Below are 17,550 nucleotides of genomic sequence, written 5' to 3' on the forward strand. Positions count from 1 at the left end.
CCTGTAGGTTATATAGTGGGAGGCTACACCAACCTGTAGGTTATATAGTGGGAGGCTACACCAACCTGTAGGTTATATAGTGGGAGGCTACACCAACCTGTAGGTTATATAGTGGGAGGCTACACCAACCTGTAGGTTATATAGTGGGAGGCTACACCAACCTGTAGGTTATATAGTGGGAGGCTACACCAACCTGTAGGTTATATAGTGGGAGGCTACACCAACCTGTAGGTTATATAGTGGGAGGCTACACCAACCTGTAGGTTATATAGTGGAGGCTACACCAACCTGTAGGTTATATAGTGGGAGGCTACACCAACCTGTAGGTTATATAGTGGGAGGCTACACCAACCTGTAGGTTATATAGTGGGAGGCTACACCAACCTGTAGGTTATATAGTGGGAGGCTACACCAACCTGTAGGTTATATAGTGGGAGGCTACACCAACCTGTAGGTTATATAGTGGGAGGCTACACCAACCTGTAGGTTATATAGTGGGAGGCTACACCAACCTGTAGGTTATATAGTGGGAGGCTACACCAACCTGTAGGTTATATAGTGGGAGGCTACACCAACCTGTAGGTTATATAGTGGGAGGCTACACCAACCTGTAGGTTATATAGTGGGAGGCTACACCAACCTGTAGGTTATATAGTGGGAGGCTACACCAACCTGTAGGTTATATAGTGGGAGGCTACACCAACCTGTAGGTTATATAGTGGGAGGCTACACCAACCTGTAGGTTATATAGTGGAGGCTACACCAACCTGTAGGTTATATAGTGGGAGGCTACACCAACCTGTAGGTTATATAGTGGGAGGCTACACCAACCTGTAGGTTATATAGTGGAGGCTACACCAACCTGTAGGTTATATAGTGGGAGGCTACACCAACCTGTAGGTTATATAGTGGGAGGCTACACCAACCTGTAGGTTATATAGTGGGAGGCTACACCAACCTGTAGGTTATATAGTGGGAGGCTACACCAACCTGTAGGTTATATAGTGGGAGGCTACACCAACCTGTAGGTTATATAGTGGGAGGCTACACCAACCTGTAGGTTATATAGTGGGAGGCTACACCAACCTGTAGGTTATATAGTGGGAGGCTACACCAACCTGTAGGTTATATAGTGGGAGGCTACACCAACCTGTAGGTTATATAGTGGGAGGCTACACCAACCTGTAGGTTATATAGTGGGAGGCTACACCAACCTGTAGGTTATATAGTGGGAGGCTACACCAACCTGTAGGTTATATAGTGGGAGGCTACACCAACCTGTAGGTTATATAGTGGGAGGCTACACCAACCTGTAGGTTATATAGTGGGAGGCTACACCAACCTGTAGGTTATATAGTGGGAGGCTACACCAACCTGTAGGTTATATAGTGGGAGGCTACACCAACCTGTAGGTTATATAGTGGGAGGCTACACCAACCTGTAGGTTATATAGTGGGAGGCTACACCAACCTGTAGGTTATATAGTGGGAGGCTACACCAACCTGTAGGTTATATAGTGGGAGGCTACACCAACCTGTAGGTTATATAGTGGGAGGCTACACCAACCTGTAGGTTATATAGTGGAGGCTACACCAACCTGTAGGTTATATAGTGGGAGGCTACACCAACCTGTAGGTTATATAGTGGGAGGCTACACCAACCTGTAGGTTATATAGTGGGAGGCTACACCAACCTGTAGGTTATATAGTGGGAGGCTACACCAACCTGTAGGTTATATAGTGGGAGGCTACACCAACCTGTAGGTTATATAGTGGGAGGCTACACCAACCTGTAGGTTATATAGTGGGAGGCTACACCAACCTGTAGGTTATATAGTGGGAGGCTACACCAACCTGTAGGTTATATAGTGGGAGGCTACACCAACCTGTAGGTTATATAGTGGGAGGCTACACCAACCTGTAGGTTATATAGTGGGAGGCTACACCAACCTGTAGGTTATATAGTGGGAGGCTACACCAACCTGTAGGTTATATAGTGGGAGGCTACACCAACCTGTAGGTTATATAGTGGGAGGCTACACCAACCTGTAGGTTATATAGTGGGAGGCTACACCAACCTGTAGGTTATATAGTGGGAGGCTACACCAACCTGTAGGTTATATAGTGGGAGGCTACACCAACCTGTAGGTTATATAGTGGGAGGCTACACCAACCTGTAGGTTATATAGTGGGAGGCTACACCAACCTGTAGGTTATATAGTGGGAGGCTACACCAACCTGTAGGTTATATAGTGGGAGGCTACACCAACCTGTAGGTTATATAGTGGGAGGCTACACCAACCTGTAGGTTATATAGTGGGAGGCTACACCAACCTGTAGGTTATATAGTGGGAGGCTACACCAACCTGTAGGTTATATAGTGGAGGCTACACCAACCTGTAGGTTATATAGTGGAGGCTATAGTGGGAGGCAACCTGTAGGTTATATAGTGGGAGGCTACACCAACCTGTAGGTTATATAGTGGAGGGGAGGCTACACCAACCTGTAGGTTATATAGTGGGAGGCTACACCAACCTGTAGGTTATATAGTGGGAGGCTACACCAACCTGTAGGTTATATAGTGGGAGGCTACACCAACCTGTAGGTTATATAGCTGGAGGCTACACACCAACCTGTAGGTTATATAGTGGGAGGCTACACCAACCTGTAGGTTATATAGTGGGAGGCTACACCAACCTGTAGGTTATATAGTGGGAGGCTACACCAACCTGTAGGTTATATAGTGGAGGCTACACCAACCTGTAGGTTATATAGTGGGAGGCTACACCAACCTGTAGGTTATATAGTGGGAGGCTACACCAACCTGTAGGTTATATAGTGGGAGGGGAGGCTACACTAACCTGTAGGTTATATAGTGGGAGGCTACACCAACCTGTAGGTTATATAGTGGGAGGCTACACCAACCTGTAGGTTATATAGTGGAGGCTACACCAGCCTGTAGGTTATATAGTGGGAGGCTACACCAACCTGTAGGTTATATAGTGGAGGCTACACCAACCTGTAGGTTATATAGTGGGAGGCTACACCAACCTGTAGGTTATATAGTGGAGGCTACACCAACCTGTAGGTTATATAGTGGGAGGCTACACCAACCTGTAGGTTATATAGTGGGAGGCTACACCAACCTGTAGGTTATATAGTGGGAGGCTACACCAACCTGTAGGTTATATAGTGGGAGGCTACACCAACCTGTAGGTTATATAGAGGGAGGCTACACCAACCTGTAGGTTATATAGTGGGAGGCTACACCAACCTGTAGGTAGTATACACCAATAGTGGGAGGCTACACCAACCTGTAGGTTATATAGTGGGAGGCTACACCAACCTGTAGGTTATATAGTGGGAGGCTACACCAACCTGTAGGTTATATAGTGGGAGGCTACACCAACCTGTAGGTTATATAGTGGGAGGCTACACCAACCTGTAGGTTATATAGTGGGAGGCTACACCAACCTGTAGGTTATATAGTGGGAGGCTACACCAACCTGTAGGTTATATAGTGGGAGGCTACACCAACCTGTAGGTTATATAGTGGGAGGCTACACCAACCTGTAGGTTATATAGTGGGAGGCTACACCAACCTGTAGGTTATATAGTGCCTCGGGGAGGCTACACCAACCTGTAGGTTATATAGTGGGAGGCTACACCAACCTGTAGGTTATATAGTGGGAGGCTACACCAACCTGTAGGTTATATAGTGGGAGGCTACACCAACCTGTAGGTTATATAGTGGGAGGCTACACCAACCTGTAGGTTATATAGTGGGAGGCTACACCAACCTGTAGGTTATATAGTGGGAGGCTACACCAACCTGTAGGTTATATAGTGGGAGGCTACACCAACCTGTAGGTTATATAGTGGGAGGCTACACCAACCTGTAGGTTATATAGTGGGAGGGAGGCTACACCAACCTGTAGGTTATATAGTGGGAGGCTACACCAACCTGTAGGTTATATAGTGGGAGGCTACACCAACTGCACAGGTTATATAGTGGGAGGCTACACCAACCTGTAGGTTATATAGTGGGAGGCTACACCAACCTGTAGGTTATATAGTGGGAGGCTACACCAGCCTGTAGGTTATATAGTGGGAGGCTACACCAACCTGTAGGTTATATAGTGGGAGGCTACACCAACCTGTAGGTTATATAGTGGAGGCTTCACCAACCTGTAGGTTATATAGTAGGGTGGGAGGCTACACCAACCTGTAGGTTATATAGTGGGAGGCTACACCAACCTGTAGGTTATATAGTGGGAGGCTACACCAACCTGTAGGTTATATAGTGAGAGCTACACCAACCTGTAGGTTATATAGTGGAGGCTACACCAACCTGTAGGTTATATAGTGGGAGGTTATATAGTACACCAACCTGTAGGTTATATAGTGGGAGGCTACACCAACCTGTAGGTTATATAGTGGGAGGCTACACCAACCTGTAGGTTATATAGTGGGAGGCTACACCAACCTGTAGGTTATATAGGGAGGCTACACCAACCTGTAGGTTATATAGTGGGAGGCTACACCAACCTGTAGGTTATATAGTGGAGGCTAGTGGGAGGCTACACCTGTAGGTTATATAGTGGGAGGCTACACCAACCTGTAGGTTATATAGTGGCAGGCTACACCAACCTGTAGGTTATATAGTGGGGAGGCTACACCAACCTGTAGGTTATATAGTGGGAGGCTACACCAACCTGTAGGTTATATAGTGGGAGGCTACACCAACCTGTAGTTATATAGTGGGAGTACACCAACCTGTAGGTTATATAGTGGGAGGCTACACCAGCCTGTAGGTTATATAGTGGAGGCTACACCAACCTGTAGGTTATATAGTGGGAGGCTACACCAACCTGTAGGTTATATAGTGGGAGGCTACACCACCCTGTAGGTTATATAGTGGCAGGATACACCAACCTGTAAGTTATATAGTGGAGGCTACACTAACCTGTAGGTTATATAGTGGATGCTACACCAACCTGTAGGTTATATAGTGGGAGGCTACACCAACCTGTAGGTTATATGGTGGGAGGCTACACCAACCTGTAGGTTATATAGGTAGGAGGCTACACCAGCCTGTAGGTTATATAGTGGGAGGCTACACCAATAGGTTATATAGTGGCAGGCTACACCAGCCTGTAGGTTATATAGTGGGAGGCTACCAACCTGTAGGTTATATAGTGAATACCAACCTGAAGGTTATAATTGGGAGGCTACACCAACCCTGTGTAGGTTATATAGTGGCAGGCTACACCAACCTGTAGGTTATATGTTGTAGACTACACCAACCTGTAGGTTATATAGTGGGAGGCACAACAACCTGTAGGTTATATAGTGGGAAGCTACCAACCTGTAGGTTATATAGTGGGAGGGCTACACCAACCTGCAGGTTATATAGTGGAGGCTACACCAACCTGTAGGTTATATAGTGGGAGTCTACACAACCTGTAGGTTATAGTGGAGGGTTAGAGGCTAACACCAACCTGTAGGTTATATAGTGGGAGGCTACACCAACCTGGGTTATATGGTGGGAGGCTACACCAACCTGTAGGTTATATAGTGGGAGCTACACCAACCTGTAGGTTTATAGTGGGAGGCTACACCAGCCTGTAGGTTATATAGTGGGAGGCTACACACCAACCTGTAGGTTGCATAGTGGGAGGCTACACCAACCTGTAGGTTATATAGTGGGAGGCTACACCAACCTGTAGGTTATATAGTGGGAGGCTACACCAACCTGTAGGTTATATAGTGGGGAGGCTACACCAACCTGTAGGTTATATAGTGGGAGGCTACACCAACCTGTAGGTTATATAGTGGGAGGCTACAACAACCTGTAGGTTATAGGGTGGGAGGCTACACCAACCTGTAGGTTATATAGTGGGAGGCTACACCAACTCAGGTTATATAGTGGGAGGCTACACCAACCTGTAGGTTACTAGGAGTGGCTACACCAACTGTAGGTTCTAGTAGGGAGGCTACACAACTCAGGTTACATAGTGGGAGGCTACACCAAGCCTGTAGGTTATATAGTGACTACATAACCTGTAGGTTATATAGTGGCAGGCTACACCAACCTGTAGGTTATATAGTGGGAGGCTACACCAACCTGTAGGTTATATAGTGGGAGGCTACACCAACCTGTAGGTTATATAGTGGGAGGCTACACCAACCTGTAGGTTATATAGTGGGAGGCTACACCAACCTGTAGGTTATATAGTGGGAGGCTACACCAACCTGTAGGTTATATAGTGGGAGGCTACACCAACCTGTAGGTTATATAGTGGGAGGCTACACCAACCTGTAGGTTATATAGTGGGAGGCCTACACCAACCTGTAGGTTATATAGTGGGAGGCTACACCCCTGTAGGTTATATAGTGGGAGGCTACACCACCCTGTAGGTTATATAGGAGGCTACACACTAAGCCAGGTTATATAGTGGGAGGCTACACCAGCCTGTAGGTTATATAGTAGGAGGCTACACCAACCTGTAGGTTATATAGTGGGAGGCTACACCAACCTGTAAGGTATATAGTGGGAGGCTACACCAACTTGTAGGTTATATAGTGGGAGGCTACACCAACCTGTAGGTTATATAGTGGGTTATAGGCTACACCAACCTGTAGGTTATATAGGGTGGTTAGAGGCTACACCAACCTGTAGGTTATATAGTGGGAGGCTACAACCTGTATAGGTTATATAGTTACACCAACCTGTAGGTTATATAGTGGGAGGCTACACCAACCTGTAGGTTATATAGTGGGAGTCTACACCAACCTGTAGGTTATATAGTGGGAGGGTTATAGGCTACACCAACCTGTAGGTTATATAGTGGGAGGCTACACCAACCTGTAGGTTATATAGTGGGAGGCTACACCAACCTGTAGGTTATATAGTGAGGCTACACCAACCTGTAGGTTATATAGTGGGAGGCTACACCAACCTGTAGGTTATATATTGGGAGGCTACCAACCTGTAGGTTATATAGTGGGAGGCTACACCAACCTGTAGGTTATATAGTGGGAGGGTTAGACACCAACCTGTAGGTTATATAGTGGGAGGCTAATCAACCTGAAAGTTATATAGTGGAGAGGCTACACACCAACCTGTAGGTTATATAGTGGGAGGCTACACCAACCTGTAGGTTATATAGTGGAGGCTACACCAACCTGTAGGTTATATAGTGGGAGGCTACACCAACCTGTAGGTTATATAGTGGGAGGCTACACCAACCTGTAGGTTACATAGTGGGAGGCTACACCAACCTGTAGGTTACATAGTGGAGGCTACACCAACCTGTAGGTTATTAGTGGGAGGCTACACCACCCTGTAGGTTATATAGTGGGAGGCTACACACCAACCTGTAGGTTATATAGTGGGAGGCTACACCAACCTGTAGGTTATATAGTGGGAGGCTACACCAACCTGTAGGTTATATAATTGGGAGGCTACACCAACCTGTAGGTTATATAGTGGGAGGCTACACCAACCTGTAGGTTATATAGTGGGAGGCTACACCAACCTGTAGGTTATATAGTGGGAGGCTACACACCAACCTGTAGGTTTATATAGTGGGAGGCTACACCAACCTGTAGGTTATATAGTGGGAGGCTACACCAACCTGCCAGGTTATATAGTGGGAGGCTACACCAGCCTGTAGGTTATATAGTGGGAGGCTACACCAACCTGTAGGTTATATAGTGGGAGGCTACACCACCCTGTAGGTTATATAGTGGGAGGCTACACCAACCTGTAGGTTATATAGTGGGAGGCTACCAACCTGGGTTATATAGTGGGAGGCTACACCAACCTGTAGGTTATATAGTGCGAGGGAGGCTCACACAAACCTGTAGGTTATATAGTGGGAGGCTACACCAACCTGCAGGTTATATAGTGGGAGGCTACACCAACCTGTAGGTTATATAGTGGGAGGCTACACCAACCTGTAGGTTATATATGGGAGTGGCTACACCACCCTGTAGGTTATATAGTGGGAGGCTACACCACCCTGTAGGTTATATAATTGGGAGGCTTCACCAACCTGTGTTACAGTGGGAGGGATAGAGGCTGTAGGTTATATAGTGGGAGGCTACCACCAACCTGTAGGTTATATAGTGGGAGGCTACACCAACCTGTAGGTTATATAGTGGGAGGCTACACCAACCTGTAGGTTATATAGTGGGAGGGTTATAGGCTACACCAACCTGTAGGTTATATAGTGGGAGGCTACACCAACCTGTAGGTTATATAGTGGGAGGCTACACCAACCTGTAGGTTATATAGTGGGAGGCTACACCAACCTGTAGGTTTATATGGGAGGCACCAAGTATATGGGAGGCTACACCAACCTGTAGGTTATATAGTGGGAGGCTACACCAACCTGTAGGTTATATAGTGGGCTACACCAACCTGTAGGTTATATAGTGGGAGGCTACACCAACCTGTAGGTTTGGGAGGGTTAGACATAGCCTGTAGGGAGTGGGAGGCTACACACCAACCTGTAGATTATATAGTGGGAGGCTACACCAACCTGTAGGTTATATAGTGGGAGGCTACACCAACCTGTAGGTTATATAGTGGGAGGCTACACCAACCTGTAGGTTATATAGTGGGAGGCTACACCAACCTGTAGGTTATATAGTGGGAGGCTACACCAACCTGTAGGTTATATAGTGGGAGGAGTAGGTTATATAGTGGGAGGCTACACCAACCTGTAGGTTATATAGTGGGAGGCTACACCAACCTGCTAAGGATTATATAGTGGGAGGCTACACCCCCCTCTCTAGGTTATCTCTCTCTAGTGGGAGGCTACACCAACCTAAATTATATAGTGGGAGGCTACACCAACCTGTAGGTTATATAGTGGGAGGGGAGGCTACACCAACCTGTAGGTTATAGTGGGAGGCTACACCAACCTGTAGGTTATATAGTGGGAGAGCTACACCAACCTGTAGGTTATATAGTGGGAGGCGACACCAACCTGTAGGTTATATAGTGGGAGGCTACACCACCCTGTCCAGGTTATATCTGGGAGGCTACACCAACCTGTAGGTTATATAGTGGGAGCTACACCAACCTGTCCAGGTTATATAGTGGGAGGCTACTCCCAACCTGTAGGTTATATAGTGGGAGGCTACACCAACCTGTAGGTTATATAGTGGGAGGGTTGGGAGGCTAACAACCTGTAGGTTATATAGTGGGAGGCTACACCAACCTGTCTTTATTTGGAGGCTACCTAGGTTATATGACGTGCCGGGGCTACACCAACCTGTAGGTTATATGAGGCTACACCAACCTGTAGGTTATATAGTGGGAGGCTTCACACCAACCCTGTAGGTTATATGGTGGGAGGCTACACCAACCTGTGGGTTCTCCTCCTGGTGGGAGGCTACACCAACCTGTAGGTTATATAGTGGGAGGCTACACCAACCTGTAGGTTATATAGTGGGAGGCTACACCACCCTGTAGGTTATATAGTGGGAGGCTACACCAACCTGAGGTTATATAGTGGGAGGCTACACCAACCTGTAGGTTATATAGTGGGAGGGGGAGGCTACACATGGTCCTCCTAGGTTATATGGTGGGAGGCTACACCAACCTGTAGGTTATATAGTGGGGAGGCTACACACCAACCTGTAGGTTATATAGTGGGAGGCTACACCAACCTGTAGGTTATATAAGTGGGAGGCTACACCAACCTGGAGGTTATGCCCGTGGGAGGCTACACCAACCTGTAGGTTATATAGTGGGAGGCTACACCAACCTGTAGGTTATATAGTGGGAGGCTACACCAGTTCTCAGGTTATATCAGTGGCGAGGAGCTACACCACCTGTAGGTTATATAGTGGGAGGCTACACCAACCTGTAGGTTATATAGTGGGAGGCTACACCAACCTGTCAGGTTCTCCCGTCTGGATTACACCAGCCTGCTGTTATATGGCTGGGCTCCCTGCCTGTGGTTATATACCCCTGGGAACTCATCACCAACCTGTAGGTTAGCCTTCAAGTTCTCCGTCAGGCTCCACCAACCTCCCTAGGTTATATAGTGGCAGGCTACACATCAGCCTGTAGGTTATATAGTGGGAGGCTACACCCCTGCGGTTATATAGTGGGAGGCTACACCCCTGTACCTTATACTTAGTGGGCCCTACACCCAACCTGCACTGCGTTATATAGTCCTCACCAGCCTGTAGGCTCGGCTCCCACCAACCTGTAGGTTATATAGTGGGGAGGCTCACCCAGCCTGTAGGTTATATAGTGGGAGGCTACACCAGCCAGGACTCCCATAGTGGGAGGCTACACCACCTTCCGGTTATATAGTGGGAAACTACACCAACCTCTTAAAAGTTTACCTAGGATAGGGAGTAAGCCACACCCTCCCTGAAAAGGATTTAGATGCACTACTGTTCCACTGGAGAGTCATATAGTAGGAGGCTACACCAATTTGTAAGTCGTCTGGATATAGTAGGTCTGCTAAACACCAAATGTAAATGTAAATAAATATAGTGGGAGGTTACACCAACCTGTAGGTTATATAGTGGGAGGGTTAGAGGCTACACCAACCTGTAGGTTATATAGTGGGAGGCTACACCAACCTGTAGGTTATATAGTGGGAGTCTACACCAACCTGTAGGTTATATAGTGGGAGAGCTAGGCTACCAACCTGTAGGTTATATAGTGGGAGGCTACACCCAACCTGTAGGTTACATGAGTGGGTTAGAGGGGGCACACCAACCTGTAGGTTACATAGTGGGAGGCTACACACCAGCCTGTGGTTATATAGTGGGAGGGCTACACCAACCTGTAGGTTATATAGTGGGGAGGCTACACCACCAACCTGTATATGAGTTATATAGTGGGAGGCTACACCAACCTGTAGGATTATATAGTGGGAGGCTACACCAACCTGTACACCAGCCTGAGTTATATAGTGGGAGGCACCAACCTGGGAGTGGCAGGATACACCAACCTGTAGGTTATATAGTGGGAGGCTACACCAACCTGGTTATATAGTGGGAGGCTACACCAACCTGTATATAGTAGGTTATAGGTTATATGGTGGGGGAGGCTACACCAGCCTGTAGGTTATATGGTGGGAAGCTACACCAACCTGTAGGTTATATAGTGGCAGGCTACACCAGCCTGTAGGTTATATAGTGGCAGGCTACACCAGCCTGTAGCAGGTTATATAGTGGGAGGCTACACCAACCTGTAGGTTATATAGTGGGAGGCTACACCCCTGTAAGGTTATATAGTGGGAGGCTACACCCTGTAGGTTATATAATGGGAGAGCTACACCAACCTGTAGGTTATATAGTGGTTAGAGGCTACACCAACCTGTAGGTTATAGTGGGGGGCTACACCAACCTGTAGGTTATATAGTGGGAGGCTACACCAGCCTGTAGGTTATATAGTGGAGGCTATGACACCAACCTGTGGGATTATATAGTGGGAGGCTACACCTGTAGGTTATGGGAGTGGGAGGCTACACCAACCTGTAGGTTATATAGTGGGAGGCTACACCAACCTGTAGGTTATATAGTGGGGAACCTGGGAGCTAGAACCTGTAGGTTATATAGTGGGAGGCTTCACACCAACCTGTAGGGTTATATAGTGGGGGCTACCAACCTGTAGGTTATATAGTGGGTACACCAACCTGTAGGTTATATAGTGGGAGGCTACACATAACCTGTAGGTTATATAGTGGAGGCTACACCAACCTGTAGGTTATATAGTGGAGGCTTCACCAACCTGTAGGTTATATAGTGGGAGGTTAGAGGCTTTACTGCAACCTGTAGGTTTATAGTGGGAGGCTACACCAACCTGTAGGTTATATAGTGGGAGGCTACACCAGCCTGTAGGTTATATAGTGGGAGGCTACACCCAACCTGTAGGTTATATAGTGGGAGGCTACACACCAACCTGTAGGTTATATAGTGGGAGGCTACACCAGCCTGTAGGTTATATAGTAGGAGGCTACACCAACCTGTAGGTTATATAGTGGGAGGCTACACCAACCTGTAGGTTATATAGTAGGAGAGCTACACCAACCTGTAGGTTATATAAGTGGGAGGCTACACCAACCTGTAGGTTATATAGTGGGAGGCTACACCAACCTGTAGGTTATATAGTGGGAGAGCTACACCAACCTGTAGGTTATATAGTGGGAGGCTACACCAACCTGTAGGTTATATAGTGGGGGCTACACCAACCTGGGTTATAGAGGCTACACCAACCTGTAGGTTATATAGTGGGAGGCTACACCAACCTGTAGGTTATATAGTGGGAGGCTACACCAACCTGTAGGTTATATAGTGGGAGGCTACACCAACCTGTAGGTTATATAGTGGGAGGCTACACCAACCTGTAGGTTATATAGTGGGAGGCTACACCAACCTGTAGGTTATATAGTGGGAGGCTACACCAACCTGTAGGTTATATAGTGGGAGGCTACACCAACCTGTAGGTTATATAGTGGGAGGCTACACCAACCTGTAGGTTATATAGTGGGAGGCTACACCAACCTGTAGGTTATATAGTGGGAGGCTACACCCAACCTGTAGGTTATATAGTGGGAGGCTACACCAACCTGTAGGTTATATAGTGGGAGGCTACACCAACCTGTAGGTTATATAGTGGGAGGCTACACCAACCTCAGAGGTTATATAGTGGGAGGCTACACCAACCTGTAGGTTATATAGTGGGAGGCTACACCAACCTGTAGGTTATATAGTGGGAGGCTACACCAACCTGTAGGTTATATAGTGGGAGGCTACACCACCAACCTGTAGGTTATATAGTGGGAGAGCTACACCAACCTGTAGGTTATATAGTGGGAGGCTACACCAACCTGTAGGTTATATAGTGGGAGGCTACACCAACCTGTAGGTTATATAGTGGGAGGCTACACCAACCTGGGTTATATAGTGAGGAGGCTACACCAACCTGTAGGTTATATAGTGGGAGGCTACACCAACCTGTAGGTTATATAGTGGGAGGCTACACCAACCTGTAGGTTATATAGTGGGAGGGTTAGGCACCAACCTGTAGGTTATATAGTGGAGGCTACACCAACCTGTAGGTTATATAGTGGGAGGCTACACCAACCTGTAGGTTATATAGTGGGAGGCTACACCAACCTGTAGGTTATATAGTGGGAGGCTACACCAACCTGTAGGTTATATAGTGGGAGGCTACACCAACCTGTAGGTTATATAGTGGGAGGCTACACCAACCTGTAGGTTATATAGTGGGGGAGGCTACACACCAACCTGTAGGTTATATAGTGGGAGGCTACACCAACCTGTAGGTTATATAGTGGGAGGCTACACCAACCTGTAGGTTATATAGTGGGAGGCTACACCAACCTGTAGGTTATATAGTGGGAGGCTACACCAACCTGTAGGTTATATAGTGGGAGGCTACACCAACCTGTAGGTTATATAGTGGGAGGCTACACCAACCTGTAGGTTATATAAGTGGGAGGCTTCACCAACCTGGAGGCTACACCAACCTGTAGGTTATATAGTGGGAGGATACACCAACCTGTAGGTTATATAGTGGGAGGCTACACTAACCTGTAGGTTATATAGTGGGAGGCTACACCAACCTGTAGGTTATATAGTGGGAGGCTACACCAACCTGTAGGTTATATAGTGGGAGGCTACACCAACCTGTAGGTTATATAGTGGGAGGCTACACCAACCTGTAGGTTATATAGTGGGAGGCTACACCAACCTGTAGGTTATATAGTGGGAGGCTACACCCTGTAGGTTATATAGTGGGAGACTACACCCTGTAGGTTATATAGTGGAGGCTACACCAACCTGTAGGTTATAGTGGGAGGCTACACCAACCTGTAGGTTATATAGTGGGCTACACCAACCTGTAGGTTATATAGTGGAAACTACACCAACCTGTAGGTTATATAGTGGGGAGGCTACATAACCAACCTGTAGGTTATATAGTGGGAGGGCTTCACCAACCTGTAGGTTATATAGTGGGAGGGATAGAGGTTATATAGTGGTTAGAGTACTTTAGTAAAAAATAAATAACCTGGGGGATTTCTGTTTGACAACTTGTTTGCTACATTGACATTATTTTACTGGTTGGTGAGGCTACACCCAACCCTAGGTTATATAGTGGAGGCTACACCAAGTAGGTTTTCCTGGAGGCTCGGGGGGGGGTCTTTGGATTTCCCCAGTCCCAACCTGTAGGTTATATAGTGGGAGGGTGTGGTGTTGCCAGGCAACACAGGGTCCTTTAGTTCAGTCCCAACCTGCTAGCCTCTAAAATGACAAGTTCATCAAAGCTTTGTGTGGGAGGATAGAGGCCTGTAGGTTATATGGGCTGTGCAGCTACGACAACCTCTAGGTCTATTGTGCTTCATGTTGGATGATCAGCTACACCACCTGAGGTTATGATGGGAGGCTGTTCACCTGAGGATGATCAGCTGTTCACCTGTAGGTTATCAGATGTTCACCTGAGAAAATCAGATGTTCACCTGAGATGATCAGATGTTCACTTGTTTGATGATCAGATGTTTACTGGTTCAGCTGTTCACCACGTGATCAGCTGTTCACCTGGATGATCTAAAGCTCATATAGATAACCAGCGGTTCACCTGAGATTAGTCAGCTGTTCACCTGAGATTATCAGCCTGATTAAAATGACAAGTTATCAAAGCTGTTCACCTGAGATTATCAGTTGTTCGAGGCCTGAGATGATCCAGCTGTTCACCTGAAGATGATCAGCTGTTTACCTGGATTATCAGCGGTTTACCTGAGATGATCAGCTGTTCACCTGAGATTATCAGCTGTTCACCTGAGATTATAGCTGTTCACCTGGTTATCAGATGTTCACCTGGTAATTATCAGCTGTTCACCTGAGATTATCATCTGTTCACCTGAGATTTATCCTCAGATGTTCACCTGGATTTAACCCTGAGATTATCAGATGTTGATCAGCTGTTCACCTGAGATTATCAGCTGTTCACCTGAGATTATCAGCTGATCACATTTGATGTTCACCTGAATTATCAGATGTTCACCTGAATTATCTGAGATTATAACCTGATCAGCTGTTCACCTGAGATGATCAGCTGTTGAATGATCAGCTGTTCACCTGAGATTATCCTGTTTCTGAGGATGTTCACCTGAATTTAGAGTTGGATCCATTTGATCAGTGGGTTATCCTCTGGGATTTAACCTGAATTATCAGCTGTTCCATTTGATTATCAGGTTATCCTCTGGGATTTAACCCTGAATTCAGTTGGATCCATTTGATCAAGTGGGTTATCCTCTGGGATTTCACCCTGAATTGAAGTTGGATCCAGCTGTTCAGTGGGTTATCCTCTGGGATTTAACCCTGAATTAGATGTTTGGATCCATTTGATCAGTGGGTTATCCTCTGGGATTTAACCCTAACATTAGAGTAGGATCCATTTGATCAGTGGGTTATCTCTGGGTTTAACCCTGAATTAGTGGGTTCAAAAACTGGAGCCATTCCATTTGACTGTACATTTGACAGTTATGACTGCAAATGCTTCAACAATTTAACCCTTTCAATTAGAGTTGGATCCATTTGATCAGTGAGAGTTAGGTCACTCTGGGATGGAGCGAGACCTGAATTAGGGAGGTGGATCCAGAGAGAGGAGGGAGGGTGGAGGCTCTGGAGAGGTAGGTAACCTGAGATTAGAGAAGGATCCATTTGATCAGTGGGTTATCCTCTGAGGTATTTAAGCGAGAGAGAGGAAGTTGGATCAAAACTGGAGCCATTCCATAGTGGACTGTACATTTGAGGGAGTTATGACTGCAAATGGTTCGAGCAAGGTAATACAATACATTGTCTTTACCTTTCATCCAGTAGAGAGGGAGGTAGGTAGAGCGGGAGGGAGGTGGAGGAGGAGGAGGTGGAAGCGAGGAGGAGGTGGAAGGGAGGTGGAGCGAGAGAGAGAGGAGGTGAGGTGAGAGAGAGAGAGAGGAGGGAGGTGGAGCGAGAGAGAGAGGAGGGAGGTGGAGCGAGAGAGAGGAGGGAGGTGGAGCGAGGAGAGAGAGGAGGGAGGTGGAGTGAGAGAGAGAGAGAGGGAGGTGGAGCGAGAGAGAGAGGAGGGAGGTGGGAGCGAGAGAGAGAGAGGTGGAGCGAGAGAGAGAGGAGGTAGGTGGAGCGAGAGAGAGAGGAGGTAGGTGAGAGCGAGAGAGAGAGGAGGGAGGTGGAGCGAGAGAGAGAGAGAGGAGGAGGTGGAGCGAGAGAGAGGAGGTAGGTGGAGCGAGAGAAGAGAGGAGGTAGGTGGAGCGAGAGAGAGAGGAGGGGAGGTGGAGCGAGAGAGAGAGGAGGGAGGTGGAGCGAGAGGAGGGGAGGTGGAGCGAAGAGAGAGGAAGGAGGTAGAGTGGAGCGAGAGAGAGAGAGGAGGTAGGTGGAGCGAGAGAGAGGAGGTAGAGTGGAGCGAGAGAGAGAGGAGGAGGTAGGGTGGAGCGAGAGAGAGAGGAGAGGAGGTAGGTGGAGGCGAGAGAGAGAGGAGGTAGGTGGAGCGAGAGAGAAGGAGGTAGGTGGAGCGACGAGAGAGAGAGAGGAGGTAGGTGGAGCGAGAGAGAGAGGAGGTAGGTGGAGCGAGAGAGAGAGGGAGGTGGGTGGAGCGAGAGAGAGAGGAGGTGGAGCGAGAGAGAGAGGGAGGTGGGAGAGAGAGGGAGGAGGTGGAGGGAGCGAGAGAGAGAGAGGAGGTGGAGCGAGAGAGAGGAGAGGTAGGTAGAGCGAGAGAGAGGAGGAGGTAGAAGCGAGAGAGAGAGGAGGTGGGCAGAGACGAGAGAGAGGAGGTGGAGCGAAGAGAGAGAGAGAGGTGGAGCGAGAGAGAGGAGGAGGTGGGAGCGAGAGAGAGAGGTAGGTAGAGCGCGAGAGAGGAGGTAGGCGAGAGAGAGGAGGTAGAGCGAGAGAGGGAGGAGAGTAGAGGCGCGAGAGAGAGCGAAGCGAGGAGGAGCGAGAGAGGAGGTGAGCGAGAGAGGAGGACGAGAGAGAGGTAGAGGCGAGAGAGAGGAGGTAGAGGCGAGGAGAGAGAGAGGGTAGCGCGAGAGAGAGGAGGTGGAGCGAGAGAGAGAGAGCTAGAAGGTGGCGACGAGAGAGGAGGAGGTAGGCGCGAGAGAAGGAGAGGCGGTAGGGTGAGCGAGAGAGAGAGGAGGTAGAGCGCAGAGAGAGAGGAGGTAGACGCGAAGAGGAGAGAGAGGTAGACGCGAGAGATGAGCGCAGAGGAGGTAGAGGCGAGAGAGAGAGGAGAGTAGAGCGAGCGAGAGAGAGTAGAGCGAGAAGCGAGAGAGGGAGAGGTAAGAGCGAGAGGTAGAGCGGCGAGAGGTAGACGACGCGAGTAGACGCGAGGAGGTAGAGCGACGAGGAAGTGAGCGGCGAGGGAGGTAGAGCGGGGAGGTAGAGCGAGGGAGGTAGAGCGGGCGGGAGGTAGAAACTCTGGCGGCGGGAAGTGAGCAGCGAGGAGGGAAATAAGACGAGGAGTAGAGCGGCGAGGAGGGAGATAGAGCGAGGCGAGGAG

This window comes from Oncorhynchus nerka, unplaced genomic scaffold (assembly GCF_034236695.1).
Source record: "Oncorhynchus nerka isolate Pitt River unplaced genomic scaffold, Oner_Uvic_2.0 unplaced_scaffold_1666, whole genome shotgun sequence".
NCBI lineage: Eukaryota > Metazoa > Chordata > Actinopteri > Salmoniformes > Salmonidae > Oncorhynchus > Oncorhynchus nerka.